This window comes from Oncorhynchus mykiss, chromosome 23 (genome assembly GCF_057628025.1).
Source record: "Oncorhynchus mykiss isolate SJ-2025 chromosome 23, ASM5762802v1, whole genome shotgun sequence".
Classification (NCBI taxonomy): Eukaryota; Metazoa; Chordata; class Actinopteri; order Salmoniformes; family Salmonidae; genus Oncorhynchus; species Oncorhynchus mykiss.
The window spans coordinates 34,616,240-34,640,051 of record NC_143044.1 but is presented as its reverse complement, the minus strand read 5'-3'; the positions used below and the strand labels follow the sequence as shown (position 1 = coordinate 34,640,051).

Below are 23,812 nucleotides of genomic sequence, written 5' to 3'. Positions count from 1 at the left end.
ACAAAGCCTTTAGTGTAAGTTTCTGGTTGTCCACCAGAGGTCACCATGCCCTTCGTAGTTGTAGTAGGTTGCTCTCTGAGTGTCTGTTAGATTGGATCTTCCAGACGTACCAATGGTCGTTCGATAGGGAAATGTTATTCTTTTCTCGTCTTCGGTTGAGTTTCCTAGACTATTTGACATATACAGCTGCAGACTGTGATTGTGCAGTCTTTATCTTCTTCACTTGTTGAGAGTTCTTGACGATTTGTGACATATTCAGATCGCTCTGCCTGTAACCTCCGGTCTAATGTAGAGCTAGAACCATTTTATACGTCCGTAGCAACCCGGCAATGTGCTGGTCTCTAGAGATTTAAATTCCTACTATTTCAACGTGCAGCCACGCTCCACATTTTTCTGGATATGGTCTGATATGTTAATTCTTCACTAGGGGTTTTACGAACTCTGGCAAAAGGGGCATTCCATGACATCGACATAATATCTGTGCTCAAGTGGGTGTTGTCATTGACTGGTTAAGACTTTATATGAAAAACAATTCTCTCATTTAGAAGGCTAACATCACATTACATCTTCTCACAAATAGTTTCATATTTAATCATATAAGTTCCACAACATTTAGATGGGAATCTGATAACTGGGACGTATACATTTGTAGAGGTACAGTTATTTAGTTATACCATCCTTCATGATATCACAAAACAACAACTGTTGGACATGGTTATTCTTTAAATACCCACGGACCATTCCCAATATTTGGATTACAGAAATATTGTTTCATTATTCAGCCTTTTGATGTTGTAGTTTTGGCATGAGGAATCTCCTTGTAACAAAAGGTTTCTTTACCCTCAATCCTGCAGAGCCCAAAGGTAGAGTTTCTACAAGGTATTTATGACCGTCATAAAATGGCCAACTTCACCCCTCTCCCCCTCTGCGGGAGGGAGAGGGAGCAGTAGAGCGGACTCACTGTAACCTGATTCTTCATATCTTCACAGGAAAGTCATGACACTAGAGATCTAATGAAGTAACAATAGAAAAATAATATTAATATACAACTTGCACACCCACACGTAGACATACGTAAGTGGTGTAAAAAGTATTCTGAGGAATGTTCAGTGGTCCCTTTATGGATCATTTAGGAAAGATTAGGTTAAAGCATTGTACAGAACTTCACTTACCCCTAACCAATAAAACTATAATTAGAACCAATGAATGTAGAACATGAATGTCTGATAAACTTAGTCAAAATATGAAACCTACTGTTTAACAAATCTGTCTGCAGGACCTTCAAAAAGTTGGTGCTGACTTTTCAGCTCAATATTTGGTACTAAAACATTTACTTATATCTACTTCATCTGGACACAGTTCCAAGTATTGGAAACAGATTATTGTTTTAGATTACATTACGTTCTTACTTATGTCGTGTCTTTGGCAATGATTAAGTGATATGACATGCTGTTCTATAAAATAATTTATCCGTAATTGATATTACCTGATTGAGCTAATCATGTAAATGTAATTAACTAGAGAGTTAGGGCACCACAAAATAATATTTATAGAGCTGTTATCTTCCGAATAAACTCTTTAAAGACCTAGTAATATTTTACATCAATAGCAGTCAATATTAATCGTCACCTTAATTCAGTCTCATCTGAAAATGGTAAATTATTGGTTATCTGCACGAACCCTGGCTAACAAGTTGAATCAGCAATACAAAATTGGGTTTAATTATTTATTTACTAAATACCTAACTAATCACACAGAATTACACATACACATAATTAATCATAACTTGATTACACATTACGTCATAAAGGAAAATGTCCCTTGCGGATGGAACAGATATGACAGCTTGTTACACAAAAGAAAAGGGGCTTGGGTTTCAGTGAAAGAGCGGGAAGACTGAGGGACACAGGGAGAAGCTGTGCAATCGTAAATACAGTATCTTATGCATTCTAAATTACAGCCCATTTGGAAAAGGAAAACGCAATAAATATTTACTCTGAGCTGCGCTTCGGTAGGTTGGTGGTAGATGGAAGGCTGTGTTACCCAACCGAGTCCTTTGTCCTTTGAAGAATGTCTCTGCTGGTAAATTGGATACGTTGTAGTAACGTTTCTGGTTCAGATGGTTATATTGTCGTCAAGGCTTTATATAGGAAGGGAGAGGAGGGCGTTTGAAAAGTTGTATAGCCCATGTCCCTTCATATGCTCCCTTCGATGCTCAATCTTCTTCAACTTTCTTCAACTTGGAAGCCATTGTTTTCATTTTAGCCTACCCTAAGAATGTTATTCTATATAATAATTTCACATTTGTTGGATATTCACTTCCTGCTTCACACTTATGAAATGTATATTATTTTAAGATTCATATGTAATGGGCCGAATTTATAAAATACATTGGTCAATTCAGAAGGGGGAGATAAACAGTCCACTGTCATTGGAATGTAATATCCATAAGATTTCTGGCACCTGAGACAAAATAGATTGGGAGGCAGTGTCAGACCACGACTCCTCCTGGGGGAGTGGTTCAATGTGCCTGCTAACTCATTGGTTTAATATCTCATCATTTGAGGTATCAAGGAAAACTTCCCCATGAGTACAATACATTGTAGCATTAAGTTTTTTTTAACCTTTTTGGGATAGGGTGTAACGATCTGGGTGTAGTGGGTGCGAAGCCAGGTGCAGGAAGCAGAGAGTTCAGGGTAGTGCTATTTAATGCACAAATGGCGAACATAAGTCACCCCACGAAAACACAGGGCGCACACAAAAACAAATGCCCCAAACACAGGGACTAAAACAGTCCAGCAAAAAACCCACGAACAGGAAAACACGTTAACCTCTAACGTGCACACTAGTCACACAAACAATCCTGCACAAAGAGCAGGTGGGCCGGTGGGCTAATGAAGTACAACTAATCACCAAATAAACAACAGGTGTAACCAATAAACAGACAAGGAGGGCGAGGAAAGAATCAGTGGCAGCTAGTAGGCCGGTGACGACGACCGCCGAGCACCACCCGAACGGGAAGGGGAGCCACCTTCGGTAGGAGTCGTGACAGTACCCCACCCCCCGACGCGCGGCTCCCGCAGCACGCCGACACCGGCCTCGAGGTCGACTCGGAGGGCGAGGCGCAGGGCGATCCGGATGGAGGCGATGGAAATCCCTCAACATCAACGGATCCAAAATGTCCCCCACCGGTACCCAGCGCCTCTCCTCCGGACCATACCCCTCCCAGTCCACGAGGTACTGCAGGGCCCTCACCCGGTGTCTCGAGTCCAGAATGGCCCGTATCGTGTACGCCGGGGACCCCTCGATGTCCAGAGGGGGAGGAGGGACCTCCGGCACCTCACCGTCCTGCAGGGGACCAGGTACCACCGGCCTGAGAAGAGACACATGAAACGAGGGGTTAATACGATAATAGGGAGGGAGTTGTAATTGATAATACACCTCGTTTATTCTCCTCGGTGCTTTGAAGGGCCCTACACTGCGGCCCCAGTTTACGGCAGGGCAAGCGGAGGGGTAGGTTTCGGGTCGAGAGCCAGACCCTGTCCCCCGGTACAACACGGGGGCCTCACTGCGGTGGCAGTCAGCACTCCTCTTCTGCCGTCCACTGGCTTGTTTTAGGGATTCCTGGACGGCCCTCCAGGTCTCCTTGGAGCGCTGCAACCACTCCTCCACCGCAGGAGCCTCGGTCTGGCTCGGATGACATGGTGCCAGGACCGGCTGGTACCCCAACACGCACTGAAATGGGGACACGTTAGTAGAGGAGTGGCATAGTGAGCTCTGGGCCATCTCAGCCCAGGGGATGTATCTCGCCCACTCCCCTGGCCGGTCCTGGCAATACGACCGCAGAAACCTACCCACCTCCTGGTTCACTCTCTCCACCTGCCCATTACTCTCGGGTGATAACCGGAGGTCAGGCTGAAAGAGACCCCCAGACACTCCATGAACGTCCTCCATACCCGGGATGTGAACTGGGGTCCCCGATCAGAGACGATGTCCTCCGGCACCCCGTAGTGCCGGAAGACGTGGATGAATAATGCCTCCGCAGTCATGTGGGCTGTAGGGAGACTGGGCAACGGGAGGAGACGGCAGGACTTAGAGAACCGATCCACAATCCCCAAAACCGTAGTGTTCCCCTGAGAACGGGGAGATCGGTCAGGAAATCTACGGATAGATGAAACCATGGCCGTTGTGGAACGGGGAGGGGTTGTAACTTCCCTCTAGGAAGGTGCCTAGGAGCCTTACTCTGGGCGCATACCGAACAGGAAGAGACATAAAGCCTAACGTCCCTAGCCAAGGTGGGCCACCAATACTTCTCCCGGAGGCCCCCCACTGTCCTTGCCACCCCAGGGTGACCCGAGGAGGGTAGGATGTGAGCCCACACTGACCACCCCCGAATCGGTTGGTCCCGGACACCAAGCGGCACGTACTTCTGCCCAGCCGGACACTGAGGAGGCGCGGGCTCCGCCCGTAACGCCCGCTCGATGTCCAAGTCCACCTCCCATACCATTGGTGCCATCAGCCCCGAGGCGGCAAGGATGGGAGAAGGCTCAGTGGACCGATCCTCCGTGTCGTAAAGGCGGGAAAGTGCGTCAGCCTTTACGTTCTGGGAGCCCGGTCTATATGACAACGTAAAACGGAATCGGGTGAAGAACATGGCCCACCTTGCCTGTTGTGGGTTCAGTCTCCTAGCTGCCCGAATATACTCCAGATTCTGGTGGTCGGTCCAGATGAGAAAGGGGTGCTTAGCCCCCTCAAGCCAGTGTCTCCACACCTTCAGAGCCCTGACCACTGCTAACAACTCCCGGTCTCCCACATCATAGTTACGCTCCGCTGGACTGAGCTTCCTCGAAAAGAAAGAGCAGGGGTGGAGTTTTGGTGGTGTACCTGAGCGCTGTGATAGCACGGCACCCACCCCAGCCTCGGACGCGTCCACCTCCACTATGAATACTAGAGAGTGGTCCGGGTGCGCCAACACGGGTGCATCCGTGAACAGCGCCTTCAACCTGTTGAAAGCTCTGTCCGCCTCTGCTGACCACCGCAAACACACCGGGCCCCCCTTCAGCAGTGAGGTAATGGGAGCAGCTACCTGGCCAAAACCCTGGATAAACCTCCGGTAGTAGTTGGCAAAACCCAAAAACCGCTGTACCTCCTTTACCGTGGTCGGAGTTGGCCAATTACGCACGGCCTTAATGCGGTCACATTCCATCACCACCCCCGAGGTGGAAATGCGATAACCCAGGAAGGAGACAGCTCGTTTGGAGAACACACACTTCTCAGCCTTGACGTATAGGTCATGCTCCAGCAGTCTACCAATCACCTTGCGTACCAGAGACACATGCGCGGCGCAGGTGGCTGAGTAGATCAGAATGTCATCGATATAAACAACCACACCCTGCCCGTGCAGGTCCCTGAGAATCTCGTCTACAAAGGATTGAAAGACGGCTGGAGCATTCTTTAACCCATAAGGCATGACGAGGTACTCAAAGTGGCCCAATGTGGTACTAAAGGTGGTTTTCCACTCGTCTCCATCCCGAATACGCACCAGACTATACGCGCTCCTGAGATCCAGTTTTGTGAAGAACTGTGCTCCGTGAAATGATTCCACCGCTGTAGCGATGAGAGGTAGTGGGTAACTAAACCCCACTGTGATGGCATTTAGACCTCTATAATCAATAAATGGACGCAAACCTCCCTCCTTTTTCTTCACAAAAAAGAAACTCGAGGAGACGGGTGAGATGGAGGGCCGAATGTACCCCTGTCCCAGAGACTCCGTGACCAACATCTCCTCCTGGGACAATGGATACACGTGACTCTTGGGAAGCGCAGCGTTTACCTGGAGATCTATCGCACAATCCCCTCCCGGACGATGAGGTGGTAATTTAGTCGCTTTCTTTTTACTGAAAGCGATTGCCATATTGGCGTATACGGGGGGGATGCGCCCCGTGGAACCCTGCTCTGGACCGATGGAAACTCCCAGACACCTTCCAGAACACTGACCACCCCTGGAGAACCCCCTGTCTCCACGAAATCTTAGGATTGTGCAGAGCCAGCCAGGGAATCCCCAGCACCACTGGAAACGCAGGCGAATCAATAATAAAGAGACTTATATGCTCCCTATGATTCCCCTGCATCACCATGTCCAGTGGAACCGTGGCCTCTCTGACCAACCCTGACCCTAATGGCCAGCTATCTATTGAGTGCACGGGGAAGGGAGAATCTATTGGCACAAGCGGTACACCCAACTTGATGGCGAGTCCGCGATCCATAAAGTTCCCAGCTGCACCTGAGTCGACTAGCGCCTTATGCTGGGAAGAGGGGAAAAAAATCAAGGAAAAAAATCAAGACAAACATGTGACCAACAGGGGGTTCTGGGGAGTTTGGTGCTGACTCACCTGGGGTGAACGAGAAGCGTTCCGCCTGCCATCTCGACTCCCAGACGGACGCCCCCAGCACCAATCGGCCGTGTGTCCTCTCCGACCACAGCTGGTGCAGGGGGAGCCTCCTCCTCCGGTACCCCTCGGCACAGCCCCTCCCAACTCCATCGGAATGGGAGCGGGGGTGCTGGGTGGTGGAACGCAGAGGACCCTCTCCGAACGCCCGCGGGCAGCCAGCAGATTGTCCAGCCGGATGGACATGTCAATTAGTTCATCTAGGGAGAGTGCGGTGTCCCGACACGCTAGCTCTCTACGGACGTCCTCCCGGAGACTACACCGGTAGTGATCGTTCCACCCAGATCCAGCGGCCAAGGTCCGGAACTCGAGTGCGTAATCCTGGGCGCTCCTACTCTCCTGCCTAAGATGAAACAGTCGCTCTCCCGCTGCTCGGCCCTCTGGAGGGTGATCAAACAAGGCACGAAAGTGGCGGGGGAACTCTGGGTAGTGCTCCTTCGCTGAGTCTGGGCCATTCCAGACCGCATTTGCCCACTCCAGTGCACGACCTGTCAGGCAGGACACTCAAGAGGACACTCACCCTCTCCGGACAGCTAGTAGGCCGGTAACGACGACCGCCGAGCGCCAACCGAACGGGAAGGGGAGCCACCTTCGGTAGGAGTCGTGACATAGGGGGCAGCATTTTCACTTTTGGATGAATAGCATGCCCAGAGTGAACTGCCTCAAACTCTGTCCCAAATGCTAATATATGCGAATATATGTATTATTAGTATTGGATAGAAAACACTCTGAAGTTTCTAAAACTGTTTGAATGATGTCTGTGAGTATAACAGAACTCATATCGCAGGCAAAAACCTGAGAAAAAAATCCAACCAGGAAGTTGGAAATCTGAGGTTTGTAGTTTTTCAACTCAGCCCCAAGGCTTCCACTAGATGTCAACAGTATTTAGAACCTGTTTTGAGGATTCTACTCTAAAGGAGGGGCTCATAAGACCTCTTTGAGTGAGTGGTCTGGCAGTGTGCCACAGCCTCGGTCTGGCGCTCTCACTTGAAAGGTAGCTAAGTTCCATTTCATTTGTACAGACAAAGGAATTCCCGGTTGGAACATTAAATGAAGTTTTATGTTAAAAACATCCTAAAGATTGATTACATACTTAGTTTGGCATGTTTCTACAGGCTGTAATGGAACTTTTTGAACTTTTCGTCCGACGTTCGGCGCGACCTGAACACGCTTTTGGATTTGTTTACCAAACGCCCTAACAAAAGAAGATATTTGGACATAACTGATGGACATTATCGAACAAATCAAACATGTATGGTGGAACTGGGATTCCTGGGAGTGCATTCTGATGAAGATCATCAAAGGTAAGTGAATATTTAAAATGCTATTTCTGAGTAATGTTGACTACCCAATATGCCGGGTATCTTTTTGGCTGCTTTGTTGTCTAAAGGCTGTACTCAGATTATTGCATGGTTTGCTTTCTCTGTAAAGTTTTTTAGAAATTTGACACAGCGGTTGCATTAAGTCCCAGAGACAGTTTGCACAGAATTGTATGTCAATGCAACAGGTCAAAATGACAATGATTACAAGTGAGGGGCTCTGGCATTGACAGGACACTGTATCATCTGATGTGCCTGAAGTATAATTCTGTATATGACTGATGGATTGTCCGCTACCAAGTTTAAAAAAGTGTTTTTCAATGATTCTGTATTTCTCCCTTTGAAAGGCTTCCTAAGGCAAGTGTCCTGGTTAAAGGTACCCAGATCCAAATTAAGTAAGGCTTGGCCATTTTGTTTGTTTTTACCATACTATTTTTACTATATACACACCAGCACCCACACATAACTCACCTGTTAATTCATATTTGTTAGTGGTTAATAATCTGTTTGATTTGTTTTGTGCGGTCTTTTTATTTTTTTATTTTAGTGGGTTTTTCACAGGTTAGAAAGGATGCTCTAAGTTGTATATTGTCAGAGTTGTGGGTGCATACATGTAAATTATCTTGATTAGTAGAAATGTACTGAAAACCCCAATGTAAACCTGATCCACAAAATGTTTGAATTGTTTGAAATATCTTTAAATAATGTCTGAGGTACAGGAAAACAAACACTCATTTAATAGGGCTGACTGACCTCTGTTCTGACGGCCTGGTGAGGCCTGATCACCCTCACTAGAAAGACTGGAGACATTGAGTAAGATTTAAATGAACTATGCAAACACAAATAATAAGAAGTTTATAATTAATCAATAGTCCCATGTGTGATTCAGACCATGAGAAGTACAGAGAGAGAGTGCTGCCCCTGAATGAGGGACACCTGTCCTTACCTTATGGGATATAATTATTTCCTTATGGAGTTATCAAGAGTTGTAATTCTAATTTGATTTGTTATTCTAATTGGTTTATTTTGGATTTGACAGGCAGTGTTATTTTTTTGGACGCATGAATCACGCATGAATCACAATGTGAGTCGAAAGTAGGAATTACCAGTCCCCTGGGACCCTTTGGTAAATATGCAAATGCCCTTTAAATAAGCAAATTGATTTTGTTCACCTGCCTGCTATAAAAAAAAATATATATGTTGGAAATGGTTGACAGTTACTAGAAATGGATTGAAGTTTTCTCCACCTCGAGTGGTGTATGTGTATTGCTGTTGTTCTTTTATTTTATTTTCTTTGTTTTTGTAATCCATCAACAACAAATCTCACCAGATTGCGTCTGCTGGATGGACGGGATTCCTACCTAAGGATTAGCCCTCTGACTCCCTGACCTGTAACTATGCAGTGAGATCGGCAAAATGATAGGGGAGTATAAGCCAATTTGGGAGAAGAACATGGTTTCAACTATGTGTTGTTATTCTCTTTGACATTTGTTTTAAAAATCTGTATTTAGAATATTGGTAGTAGTAATAATTTGTCATACAGTAAATAATTTGTCTGGATTTCCTGAATCAGAAATGCCCCAAACTAAAGTTCTGGTCTGTCCTCTGTCAACACTGATCACAGATGGTCAAATTATCCCTTCCATGCATCTAAACACCAAGTATAGTGTGAACCATTCCTCCTGACAGAGTTGCTGTAACTGAGTCAAGTTTGTAGGCCTCCTTGCTCGCACACGCTTTTTCAGTTCTGCCCACAGATTTTCTATAGGACTGAGGTTAGGGCTTTGTGATGGCCACTCCAATACCTTGACTTTGTTGTCCTTTAGCCATTTTGCCACAACTTTGGAAGTATGCTTGGGGTCAGTGTCCATTTGGAAGACCATTTGCAACCAAGCTTTAACTTCCTGACTGATGTCTTGAGATGCTGCTTCAATATATCCACATCCATTTCCTACCTCATGATGCCATCTATTTTGGGGAGTGCACCAGTCCCTCCTGCAGCAAAGCACCCCCACAACATGATGCTGCCACCCCCGTGCTTCATGGTTGGGATGGTGTTCTTCGGCTTGCAAGCCTCCCCTTTTTCCCTCCAAACATAATGATGGACATTATGGCCAAACAGTTCTATTTTTGTTTCATCAGACCAGAGGACATTTCTCCAAAAAGTATGATCTCTGTCCCCATGTGCAGTTGCAAACCATAGTCTGGCTTTTTTATGGTGGTTTTGGAGCAGTGGCTTCTTCCCTGCTGAGCGGCCTTTCAGGTTATATCGATATAGGACTTGTTTTACTGTGGATATAGATACTTTGTACCTGTTTCCTCCAGCATCTTCACAAGGTCCTTTGCTGTTGTTCTGGGATTGATTTGCGCTTTTCGCACCAAAGTAAGTTCATCTCTAGGAGACAGAACGTGTCTCCTTCATGAGCGGTATGACAGCTGCGTGGTCCCATGGTGTTTATACTTGCATACTATTGTTTGTACAGATGAACGTGGTACCATCAGGCATTTGGAAATTGCTCCCAGGGATGAACCAGGCTTGTGGAAGTCATCAATTCTCTTTCTGATTTCTTTTGATTTTCGCATGATGTCAAGCAATGATGCACTGAGTTTTAAGGTAGGCCTTGAAATACATCCACGGGTACACCTCCAATTGACTCAAATGAGGTCAATTAGCCTATCAGAAGCTTCTAAAGCCATGAGATAATTTTCTGGAAATTACCAAGCTGTTTAAAGGCACAGTCAATTTAGTGTATGAAAACTTCTGACCCACTGGAATTGTGATACAGTGAATTATAAATGAAAAATTCTGTCTGTAAACCATTTTTGGAGAAATGACTTGTAGATGTCCTAACCGACTTGCCAAAACTATAGTTTGTTAACAAGAAATTTGTGGAGTGGTTGAAAAATGAGTTTTAATGAATGAGTATTTCAACTTCCGACTTCAACTGTAGGTGTTCCTTTTGTCCAGGTGGGAAAGGGCAGTGTGGAGTGCAATAGAGATTGCGTCATCTGTGAATCTGTTGGGGCGGTATGCGAATTGGGATGATGTGAGCCATGACCAGCCTTTCAAAGCACTTCATGGCTACAGATGTGAGTGCTACGGGCCGGTAGTCATTTACGCAGGTTACCTTGGCGTTCTTGGGCACAGGGACTATGGTGGTCTGCTTGAAACATGTAGGTGTTACAGACTCGGTTGAAAATGTCACTTGCCGGTTGGTCAGCGCATGTTCTGAGGAAATGTCCTGATAATCCATCTGTGCTGCGGCCTTGTGAATGTTGACCTGTGTAAAGGTCTTGCTCCTATCGGCTACAGAGAGTGTGATCACACAGCTGTCCAGAACAACTGGTGCTCTCATACATGCTTCTGTGTTGCTTGCCTCGAAGCGCTCATAGAAGTAATTTAGCACGTCTGGTAGGCTTGTGTTACTGGGCAGTTTGCAGCTAGGCTTCCCTGTGCAGTTCGTAATTTTTGCAAGCCCTGCCACATCAGACGAGCGTCAGAGACGGTGTAGTAGGATTCAATCTTAGTCCAGTATTGACGCTTTGCCAGTTTGATGGTTCGACGGTGGTTATAGCAGGATATCTTATAAGCGTCCGGGTCATTGCAGATGTTGCCGCCTGTAATCCATGGCTTCAGATTAGGGTATGTACGTACGGTCACTGTGGGGACGACATCATCGATGCACTTATTGATGAAGCCGGTGACTGATGTGGTATACTCCTCATTGCCATCGGATGAATCCCGGATCATCCCAGAACATATTCCATATATCCATGCATAGTCACTTTACCTCTACCTACAGTACATGCACATATTTCCTCAATTACCTCGACTAACCGGTTGCCCTGCACATTGACTCTGTGCCGGTACCCCCTGTATATAGCCTCGCTACTGTTATTTTATTGTTGTTCCTTAATTATTTGTTATTTTTCATTTGTTCTTCTTATTATAATTTTTTTTTACTTCAGTTTATTTTGGTAAATACTTTAACACTTTTTTTTTTTTTAAATGCATTGTTTTAAGGGCTTGTAAGTAAGCATTTCACTGTAATGTCTACACCTGTTGTATTCGACCCATGTGACAAATACGATTTGATATGCCCACTTAAAACATATATTTTTTTGTTTTAACAGGGAGTAGGGTGCCAGATGGGACTCAAGCTATAGCCTGGGTTGGTTGAAAAGACTTCTCATCAGTAAATTGTATTGACTTTCTGGCAAGGACATTCAAGCCCACAGGCCTAACCTGTCCTGTCCATAGCCAGCAGATAGACCACACACACTCTCTCTTCCTCTCATTTACATGTCAGATTAACTTTAGCTCTCTCTCTCTCTCTCTCTCTCTCTCTCTCTCTCTCTCTCTCTCTCTCTCTCTCTCTCTCTCTCTCTCTCTCTCTCTCTCTCTCTCTCTCTCTCTCTCTCTCTCTCTCTCTCTCTCTCTCTCTCTCTCTCTCTCTCTCTCTCTCTCTCTCTCTCTCTCTCTCTCTCTCTCTCTCTCTCTCTCTCTCTCTCTCTCTCTCTCTCTCTCTCTCTCTCTCTCTCTCTCTCTCTCTCTCTCAGGTATATGTATTATGTCTAGGACCCATGGATTGTACTTAAAGATAACTATTTGCCTGCTGGAGTCAAAGCACATTAATTCAAGTAGATCAGACACATTGTTGGGTACATCTTAGGTATATCTTGAAATCGGTCTGTGGTATGTGGTAAGTGGTATGAAAAGCAGGTAGTGCTTTTGTTTGTGAAACCAGCTGTGCTTATCAATTAAACACAGCTGCTTTCAGACAGCAGATGCCCTCATGAAGTCAGTGCTTGTGACATACAGTAAGCTTTAAGCTTTCCATGGATATATTTGTGCCAGTGAAAGTAGTCAGTTGGTCGCCCTAGGTACAGGAACTAACTGTAAGTCGCTCTGGATAAGAACCAAAGGCAGTTTTCATAGGGCAGGTGTCTAACTAAAAGAGGAATCTGGGCCTGTGACCCAAATGGCACCCCATATAGTGCACTACTTTTGATCAGGGCCCATATAGTAGTGCACTATATAGGGAATAGGGTGCCATTAGGGTCGTACACTAGGTATTGCCTTACTGGGTTGGCATTTGTTTATTCTGGTATGATGAATGGTTAGAGATGCAGAGAAGCTCAGGTTGAGACAGAGCAGCTAGACTGGGAGTAATTAAGACAAGTGTGTAAAGCATGATTAATAGCCACGTAGTGTACAGGCTCGCTACATCAGAGATCTGTAAACAACACACAGCCAGATGGGAGCCAAATTGCAGGAATATATGTATATATTGTTTGAGTTCCAAATATAATCCTATTCCATATGTTTAGTGGACTACTTATGGGCCCTGTTAAAAAATTGTGCACTGTAAAGTGCCATTTGGGACGCATGTGTTCTCTTTCCAGAACACTGTGTACTCAACGATTTAGTCATCAAACCCTCCCCTAACCTGGAGGACGCTGGGCTAATTGTGCACCTCCTCTTGGGTCTCTCGGTCGCAGCCGGCTGCGACACAGACTGGGATCAAACCTAGGTCTGTGGTGACGCCTCTAGCAATGCGATTCAGTGCCTTAGACCACTGGGCCACAATATGGATTATTTAATGTGATTGCTTCCTATGTATTTTCAACAGCTTCCCAATGTATCATTCTCTGTGGTAAAATTGCCTCCCCCTGTACTCTGCATTACATGACTCATGTAGAACTGTGTGGGCTGTGGATGGTCTTGCCTAGGGGAAAACAAGTTACGTATTCTTGTCCTACTACCTACCCATTAACTATCTCTATCCTTCTCCTTCGTCTCTCTTCAGCCATGTGAGACACTGACAGAATAGAGGGATCAAGCAGAACTTTTAGGGAAAGCAGGGAGACAGGTGTCAAAACGGTCCAGCAAGCAAATCTACCCGACGCTAATCAGCCCTGTTGTTCCTCTGCAATCCATGTCTAGTTCACGACTCTCATTCCGTATGAAAAACAATTACGCTCGTTTGAAGTTGAGCAGGCACTAACTCAAATGTCTCTTCCTATAAATGTAGAAGCCGAACAAAGAGAGAAAAGAGCCAGTCGGCAGGCAGGGTGGGGATGTACTGTTCATGTACTGTACAACCCATCCAGAGTGTCTACAATTAACTATTGTAAGTTATTTGGATACATTGGATGGATATAACCCATACACCTGTAGCAATGAGAAATATCTGACAGAATTACAAAAGAAAGATGATGGTTATGCATCATCAATGAATATGTCATGAAGTTAATAATTCAAATAATCCTTCATTTGTAAAGACCCTGTATCCGAACCTGTATCAGTGGCTCTATGTGAAGACCACTGCAAATGAGCAAACAGTAATACAGTAATACACTAACAGTAATACACTAACAGTAATGCACTAATACAGTAATACGGTAATACAGTATTACACTAACAGTAATACTGTTACAGTAATACACTAACACCAATACAGTAATACAATAACAGTAATACAATATGAACATCTGAGGGCATACAGTACTAGAATTGCTTCAAAGGGAGAGCCCTGGTGTGTCTGAGGCATGGGAGGGGAGGGAGGAGAGCAGAAGGAGGATATGTGATCTTCAAAGGAATGGGACGGACAAGGCACCACACAGTCATGTATTGAAATAATAGCTGGCAGAGACTCTCAGCATTTGTGTCAGTATAATGCTTGGTGGCACCAAAAGCAGCCCACACGACTACAACCAACCCTCTCGTTTAATTCATGGTGATGGGGCTGAGGCTTTCAGTGGGTCAGAGCTCGGAGGAGGCTGGCTGGCTGATGAGAGCTGCAGTCGTGCCTAATGCAGTGGGTTGACGGGAGATGAGCGAGGGGGAACGAGGGAAGCAGCCTAGGCCAATGGGAGGCTTGCTGAAGTAAGACCACAGTGTCAGCTAGCAGATGGGTGAACTCTCCTTCTCACTCAGTAAGAGTCAGTGGTAGTAAGTACATGACGGGCCACTTAGAGAGGTTTGACAGAGGAGTGTTGCAATGTCATGATGAAGTGGCATGTACATGTATATGACCTCTCATCTCTGCACTGTGGCTCAAATGGTGTGACCCCTCAATTATTGACTATTCAGCACAGTGTCCCAATTTGAAACACTAACAATACCTGCATGAAGAAAGATTGTCTTAATAAAACCAAACATCTTAATACTTGCCCAATACAGCCATATTTGTTTTAAATCAATATCAAATCATTTCTGGGTAACAATTAAGTACCTAACTGTGATAGATTTTCATAAAATTGTCCAAAATAGCAAAACAGCAAAACAATTCTCAAGCAAGAATTTTGCCAGGACTTTCTGTGAATGGTATGAGTGAGGAGGGGAAAATGGAAAACTAGCTGTTATTGGCAGAGAGGTTTGGAACTTTTTGTTATTGGTCTATTAACCAATTTACCACATGGTGATGTCACCATGGAAAGCCAAAATTCCCACCCATGAAAACCTTCTGATTAGAAGATCCTGTGCAGATAGTTTTGGGTTGAAGATACTATCAGGAAGTAGCACTGATCAAATGTTTTCACACTTTTGCAGTGTTAGTTTCATCATATAGTCTGGTGGGACTGAATTTGGACTGCACTGGGCCTTTAATATTTTAATAATCCAGTTTATAAAACTCAGACCCGCCAGACCGTTGTTTCTAACAATGTTATCTATCATATTTCCCACAACTCATAAAGTATGCATCTTGACTGGCAGCGTCACCAATTCACATGAAAGGTAAATTACTTTGGACATCAGAGGATGGTACTCTGTTTGTACCTAAACGGAATAAGTGACAGGTTGTCTAGCAGTTCTGACAAGCTCTCAAAAGACAGACTATCAACAGAGTCCAGACATAGTACACCATCCAGACATTGGACCATAGAGGAAGACATGGTGACAAGTAATCATAGTGTTCTTATTTGATGTCTAATGGAAATAATTGAACTAGTTTCCCAATTACATTATATCTTTGATATAATTTGTAAATCTGATACAGGGTAGCCTGCCATATAGATTTGGTTAATCCGAGACCAAAGAACATGAGGAAACTAACATGACAGAAGGAAACTAACCAACTGAAAGGATGGCACTTTAACAAAAACAAAACATACAATGTACCCGAGGTGTGACAGGCTGAGATGACCCAACAATAAAGGAGAACAGTGCCAGCTCACTGTACTGAACATCAAATGGGAGGACAAGCGTATTCTTACTTCCCTTCTCTTTCAGGGTCAGCAGAGTCCTCTAAGTTTCCCTTGCACAGTTCTCCAGAAAGACCCAATTATTTAATCAATCATTACCTCCTCTGTCACCGTCAACTCCATTTGAGCATTTAAGCCCTTTGCCAATGTCAGTAGAACTCCATCCATTACTATTCACTCCTCCCTCCCTGTTTTAGGGGCTGCGTCCCAAATAGCAGCCTATTCCCTATATAGTGCACCACTTTAGAACATGGGCCATGTAAGGAAGAGGATGCCATTTGGGAAGCAACACAGGAAAGCCCATCCAGTAATTAATTACACATCACCTTGACAATGTACATGATTGCCATATTTTTTTAAATGTAACTTTTTTTTTGCTTGACTCTGACTCCTATTCTCATCCTATCCAGGTCCTATAACGCGTCTGAAATATCATAACAATCGTTAATAACTGTCAGTCCACTAGCGTCAGCCCAACACATCCCCAGACCCGGGATAGCTTGCCTAGCATAGGTCTAGCTTTTGTTCTGTTGAAAAAGGCTGATTATTTTATACAACAGGGCAAAGCCAAATATTTAGTAAAATGGTACACTGTAATGGAAAACTGTCATTTATACGGCTATTTTTTTGTATTACCAACAGTAAAAAACTCAACGTTTTACTGCAACACACTGTAAATGATGTTCTAATGTGGGAAAATTGCTATATTTTGAATGGTACTCTAATGGTATTCTACAGAATACAGTAATGTACCAGAATACCAAAGACCTTCATTAACATATTTTGAGGCGTGCCTTGTAAGAGGCTATATTTATTGCACCTGTGAGTGGGAATGCTGCACAAATTTATCTCCTCTGTGGTTATAGTTCCCCCTGAAATGTAAAACTTATATGGGACAGTTTAGAGTCAAGTTTTAAACTTTAAATTGTGACTCTGGAATATCTTCATTATGCACAACCCTACGTAGTGGAGGTGTTCTGGAGTTGTGTCCTTCTCTCTACCCTCTCTCTCACAATCCTTTTTTTTGGACGGACCAGGAGGCAGCAATGGTAACAGTGGTTTGACCGCAGCTTCCGCTGTCTCTCTGTTCCAGTAGGCAAGGCCGGAATTGCCAGAAGGACTGGGGAAGATGGAAAAGTAACAGTGGCTTGATCGAAGCCCAACATAAAACCCTAATCCAAGGACCACCCCAAACCCCCCCAGAATTTAGAACTAGCACCGGACCAGCTGCCTGAGGAGGAGACGATGGACAGCAGGCCAACTTGAGGTGATTAGTGCTTCCGAGGCGAGTCTTACACCCGCTACCCTTGGCCTGCAGCTCTCCTCCTTTGCCTTTATTTTTTTCCATCTGCCCTCAGGCCACCACCGACCAGACCACGACCAGCTGACCACCAACCACCCGAAGTACACCAATAGAAGGAGAGATCAGACACCATCACCACCATAACCAGAAGCTCGGAGGAAAAACCAAAGATGACAACCTACACCTGGAGTGAGAAGACCACAGGGGGGTGCCTCCATTGACCTCCGGATAATGGGCTTCTAGGTGTGTCTGTTTGCTCTGAGGTTTTGTCCTTTCTCCCACTGCAGGACCGGAGCAGACCAACGACTAGACCAGCCATCATAAAGACCCATGGAAAACCCATGAGCATGGAAGCCTAGGGCGTGGGCCCGGGTGGAGCCGGTGCAGATCTTGGTGGTAGTAGCAAATATTCAAACGAGAACTTTGAAGGGCTCCACTTCCCTGAATCCGGAGTGGCAGAGACGGGCGCGGCGAGGCATCCAGTGCGGTAACGCGACCGATCCCGGAGAAGCTGGCAGGAGCCCCAGGGAGAGTTCTCTTTTCTTTGTGAAGGGCAGGGCACCCTGGAATGGGTTCGCCCCGAGAGAGGGGACCAAGCCCTGGAAAGTGTTGCGGTTCCGGGGGCGTCCGGTGAGCTCTCGCTGGCCCTTGAAAATCCGGGGGAGAGGGTGTAAATCTCGCACCGGGCCGGACCCATTTCCGCAGCAGATCTCAATCTATAAGCCCAGAATGATAGTGAAGTGGGCAATCAAGTACAATACAAGAAAGGGGAACAATAAATAACCGTAAATAAAAATGGTTGCCGGTCGGGGGGCCACTAAACAAAAACAGATCGGAAGGCCGTCGAGTGAAATAGACCAATGAAGAGTGGGTAAACGGTGCGAGACTCTACGACTCTCCGAAGATGGGATAGGCTCCTCCTTTCCCTCGGTATGGGGTTCGGAGCCGAGAGGGTGGCTTCGGCCCTTGCCCGAGCTCAGTTTCCCGCATCGCCACATCGCCTGGGTTGCGCCCGACCGGCTCAATTCCGCCTCTCCCTGTTAGGCACGGCCGCATGTCGTCAGGTGCGTCGGCCACGTTCGAAGGGAATCGGCGTTCGCTGGTGAACCGGGTCTTCCCACCTCGGGCTCCAATATCAAGCGCCTGCCCACAGGATAGTATGAGGTGGTAAGGGAGGTGCCCTCCAGTAGGGCCGCTCCAATCCCTCTTTGTATGACACCTGGTGGGGGCGAGTAGATCTATCTCTGACAGGCTAGTGCGAGGAAGTAGGGAGGGGGCCCTCTAATAGGACACTCGAATGACACCTGGCGGGGGCAGGTCGAACTGTCTCTGGCATGTTAATACAGGGAGGTAAGGGAGGTAGCCCTCTAGTAGGACGCTTCCAACCCCTCCCTGTAGGTCACCTGTTCTCAGGTGTCGATAATGTTGCAAACAAGAGTAACCAACCAGAGAATGGTGGCTCGAATGCGTTCCCAGCTCCAGCTGGGAGGGGGGAACTGAGTTCCGGGAGACGGCTGATGGAGCTTCGGCAACAGCAGTCTGATGACAGAGCCTCTGTGGCGAAACGTTTAAATATGCGCGTCTCCCACATACTTAGGGAACTCTAAACCGCGAAGATTTGATTCGAATGTAAACCTTGACGGGGCTTGTCAAGAGGGAGCATTAAAGGGAGACGGCCGGTGCTTAGTGGTTAGTGCACTGCCAGGTCCCAGGTTCGCCTGAGTACGGCACTCTACACATTAAAGTGTGAGCTCCCTTCCACGCTTCTTGGAGCATGAAGCGGGATGGCATGTGACTAACCGTTAGCAAAAACATACTGTCTACGGTTGGGTCCTAGGTTCCGAGGACCCGGGGGTAATAACTACCCCCATGGTGAATAGAGTGGATAAAAATGCAGGCCGAAAGGGAGGTACCCTACATGCATACGCGCACATGGTAAGGTGCGAAGGGACGGAACGGTAACACATATCACTCACTTCGGCGAAACTCACACAGAGTGTTACAGTTCCATACAATGCAGAGGGCACTACCATCCAACGCACAAGTCAAATAAGTCAAATAATCCCACTCTTTTGTCGCCCTCAGGTCTCTTGCGGTGACAGACGAAGTTAAGCAGCAGGAACTAGATGCCCTTCCCAGCTGGAGGACCCTAGATAGTCAGCGTCAGCCCTTGGGGCTCATTTCCAGGTAAGTAGTGCATAGCACCTAGGTGATTCGGGCGACTGACGGCCAGTCGGTAAGCCGGAAACGAGTCCACCTCGCCATGCAGATCAACCCGAGGGTCAAATGGCTGACCGTTCAAAAGAGACGTAGCCCCGCTTCGCCGGTGCTCCTCATGTAAAGGTGAAGAAATTCAATGAAGCACGGGTAAAGGGCGGGAGTGAGTATGACTCGATTAAGGTAGCCAAATGCCTCGTTGTTTAATTAGTGACGCGCATGAATGGATGAACGAAATTCCCACTGACCCGGGTTGAAAGTTCCCTCAGCACCTGGTTACCCATATGTGTGGATTTAATCACCAGGTGCACGTGGAAGGGCCAGAGTATGAGAGGCAAGAGGCCCAGAGAGAGAGAGAGAGGGCAATCAGGCGAGGGAAGTTGGAGACCCGGGTTGAAAGTTCCCTCAGCACCTAGTTACCCATATGTGTGGACTTAATCACCAGGTGCACGTGGAAGGGCCAGAGTATGAGAGGCAAGAGGCCCAGAGAGAGAGAGAGGGCAATCAGGCGAGGGAAGTTGGAGACCCGGGTTGAAAGTTCCCTCAGCACCTAGTTACCCATATGTGTGGACTTAATCACCAGGTGCACATGGAAGGGCCAGAGTATGAGAGGCCAGAGGCCCGGAGAGAGAGGGCAAGCAGGCTAGTGAAGGTGGAGACCCGGGTGGAAAGTTCCACCAGTACCATGTAATACATATGTGTGGTCTCTGAGCGGAAAGAAGGTGGGTGACCAGGTCCCGAGAGGCTGTTTTGGTTGACCAGGTGCACGAAGCCTGTTTTGGCTGACCAGGTGCACAGAGGACGTTTCGGGTGACCAGGTGCACAAAGCCTGTTTTGGGTGACCAGGTGCACAGAGGCCATTTTGGGTGACCAGGTGCACAAAGCTTGTTTTGGGTGACCAGGTGCACAGAGGCCGTTTTGGGTGACCAGGTGCACAAAGCTTGTTTTGGGTGACCAGGTGCACAGAGGACGTTTCGGGTGACCAGGTGCACAAAGCCTGTTTTGGGTGACCAGGTGCACAGAGGCCGTTTTGGGTGACCAGGTGCACGAAACCTGTTTTGGGTGACCAGGTGCACAGAGGCCATTTTGGGTCACCAGGTGCATGCGGGGCTATATACAGCGGGGCTATACAGCGGGGCTCGTAACAGCGGGGCTATATACTTTTGTGCCTGAGGAGGGGTGCTTTAGTGTAGGAGTCCTGGTGTCGGCCTAGAGGCTTGTAGGTCCGTAGTTCCACTGTCCCCATTTTTTTGGGGCCTACTGGGTGAGGGTTGGCCCATGGAGCCATTTCCCCCCATCAACACTTCAATCACCAGGTGCACGGCTGGACATAGTCTCGCCCTCTCAGACCCCTCACCCTTCCCCCACAGTCCATTACTTCCTCTGATCGCTTTATGGTTGCCTCCCAACTAGACGGAACAGAGAACTACCCTCACGGATGCACTCACACTGAACAGTGTGCAGTGTGCCGATGCAACATGCCGATGACTGTATCACTTCATCAGAAGCACGTGATCACTGATGTCCGAAGCTTGGTTTTCATCGAACAACCATGTGATTGGTTTGGTAGGAGACAAAAACACTACGCTGCTCACGTACTACCGCACGGCAAGCATTACCGGAGCGTCAAGTCTAGGTCCAAAAGGCTTCTTAACAGCTTCTACCCCCAAGCCATAAAACTGCTGAACAGCTAATCAAATGGCTATCTGGACTATTTGCATTGACGTCCCCCTTTTTTCGCTGCTGCTACTCGCTGTTTATTATATATGCATAGTCAATTTACCCCTACCTATATATTACCAATTACCTCGACCTCAATTACCTCGACTAACCTGTACCCCTGCACATTGACTCGGTACTGGTAGCCCCTGTATATAGCCTCGTTATTGTTATTTTATCGTTACTATGTAAATATTTTCTTAACTCTTATCTTTCTTAACTGCATTGTTGGTTAAGGGCTTGTAAGTAAGCATTTCACAGTCAGGTCTACACCTGTTGTATTCTGCGCATGTGACAAATACAATTCGATTTGATTTGGGGTGTGGGACGTCCTATATAATGATGTGTCCGCTTTAAATTATTTTAACCAGCTGGTGCCACTAGTGTACACTGTGTGGATCAAAGCCTTGAGTAGTGAACTTATTCTTAACATAATTGGCTGGAAAACCTCCATGCTTCAGGAAGATGTGTTGCCCCATCACTACCTACCAACGGATTGTGAGTGTTCCGTGGCCAGGTGGGTCTGGGCACTGTTTGTTCCCTCTCTCCTCCAGCCTTGCCGCCGCATCACTTCTCCTCCAGCACCTGAGCAGGCCGATGGGCATACCCTCCCCCACCCCCTTTCTCCCTCTCCATCTGTCTCCTACTTCTACCCTCTTCAACTATCTCTCTCACAGACCCAGAGCCAGTGGAGGAGAGTTGTGGAGGAAGGAAGATTGAGACCTACCTCAGGAGCGAGCAGGTGACAAGGGAGTACCATCACTGAACTCCGGTTCATGGCTTCCAAGTGTGTCTGCTTGACCCTCAGGTTGTCCTTGCTCCCCTCTGCAGATCCAACACCAGGATACCAGAAGCGGTGCGGGGGAGGGACCAGGCTATAGGGAAGTAGCAGGCTATAGGGAAGTACCACCATTGACCATTGGGTCTCTGGCTCCCTTGTGTGTTTGCTTGCTCCTCAGGTTGACCTTTCTCCACTCTACAGACCCAGATTTTCTCCCGACTTGGAACACTTTTTACCTTCTACTTTTTATCTTCTGAGAGAATTCGCAGGGATTATCACTGTGTACATCCCACACCAAGCCGACACCAGAAATGCTCTCAAAGATCTTTATTGGATCCTGAACAAACTGGAGACTGCATTCCAGGAGGCAGCGCTCATTATCGCTGGGGACTTTAACCTGTTGATCCTACTTGAGACGCAGACGTCTCAACTAGGCACCTGGAAATGCAAATGCGCTACGCTAAATGCTAAATGTACTCGTTAAAACTCAAACGTTCATTAAAACACACATACAGGGTATTGAATTAAAGCTACACTCGTTGTGAATCTAGCCAACAAGTCAGATTTTTAAAATGCTTTTCGGCAAAAGTATGTGAAGCTATTATCTGATAGCATGCAACACCCCAATATATCTGAAGGGGACGTAAACAAAAGAATTAGCGTAGCCGGCGCTACACAAAAACGCAGAAATAAAATATAAAACATTCATTACCTTTGATGATATTCTTTGTTTGCACTCCTATATGTTCCATAAACATCACAATTGGGTCTTTTTCCCGGTTAAATCCGTCCATGTATGCCCAAAATATCCATTTGTATAGCCTGTCTGGTTCAGGAAAAAAGCTCTCTTCCAACACGCAACGTCATTTTTTAAAATTATATAAGTTGCCTATATTCTTTGACAAAACACTTCAACCTACTTTTGTAACCCAACTTTAGGTATTTGTAAACGTTAATAAGCGATCAAATTGATCACTGGGCGATCTGTATTCAATAGCAGCTACTCAAGAAAACAATGTCCCTTTTTCTCTCCTCCAAAATCGATTGCTGTATGCTGGACGGAATGAAGGATCTATTTGTCATGACACAAAGGATTTTTGTCAATGAAAATTACGTTTTTGGCTACATCGTGTGGAAGTTGTAGGAACTGCAAGCTCCCTGCTATATATTTTTTCTGGGGATTTCGCTTGCTGTTCACGTTCTGTTATAGTCACAGACATTATTTAACCAGTTTTAGAAACTTCAGAGTGTTTTCTATCTACACATACTAATCGCGCAACATTTCGCGCAACATTTCAGCGTCCTGCATATACTATATTCCTGGCATGAGTAGCAGGACGCTGAAATGTTGCGCGAAGAGGTTTTAACAAAAGTATTTTGAGGACGTTGCTCTCAAATTATCAACACATTGACTGTCTAACTTGCAACATTAGTTTTTTAAATTTTACTAGACAAGTCAGTTAAGAACAATTTCTTATTTCGAATGGAGTAAGAAATTGAGTGACTGTTTAGGGGCAGAACAACAGAATTGTACCTTGTCAGCTCGGGGATGTGAACTTGCAACCTTTCGGTTGCTAGTCCAACACTCTAACCACTAGGCTACCCTGCCGCCCCAAAGGTCCTCTCCTGTATAAGGTCCTCTCCTGTAAATCTGACCACGACTCCATTTTGCCTACAAAAAAAAGACTTCAGAATCCAGTGGTCCAGTGGAATCCAGTGGTCAGGTCTGTACAACGTGGGTCCGACCAATCAGAATCTATGCTCCAAAATGGTTTTGATCATGTGGACTCAAATAGGTTCCGGGTCGCCTCTGGGA

The 23,812-nt window shown here is 46.3% G+C and overlaps 1 long non-coding RNA gene across 1 annotated transcript; it reads right to left on the bottom strand.

Moving 5' to 3' along the window:
* Positions 1-1,712: 1,712 nt before the first annotated feature.
* Positions 1,713-23,052, bottom strand: LOC149972574 (uncharacterized). Its single transcript, XR_016491096.1, has 2 exons — positions 22,709-23,052; positions 1,713-3,373 (listed from the first exon to the last, which is right to left on the bottom strand). It is a non-coding gene; the product is annotated as an uncharacterized LOC149972574 (long non-coding RNA).
* Between the last annotated feature and the right edge of the window lie 760 nt (positions 23,053-23,812).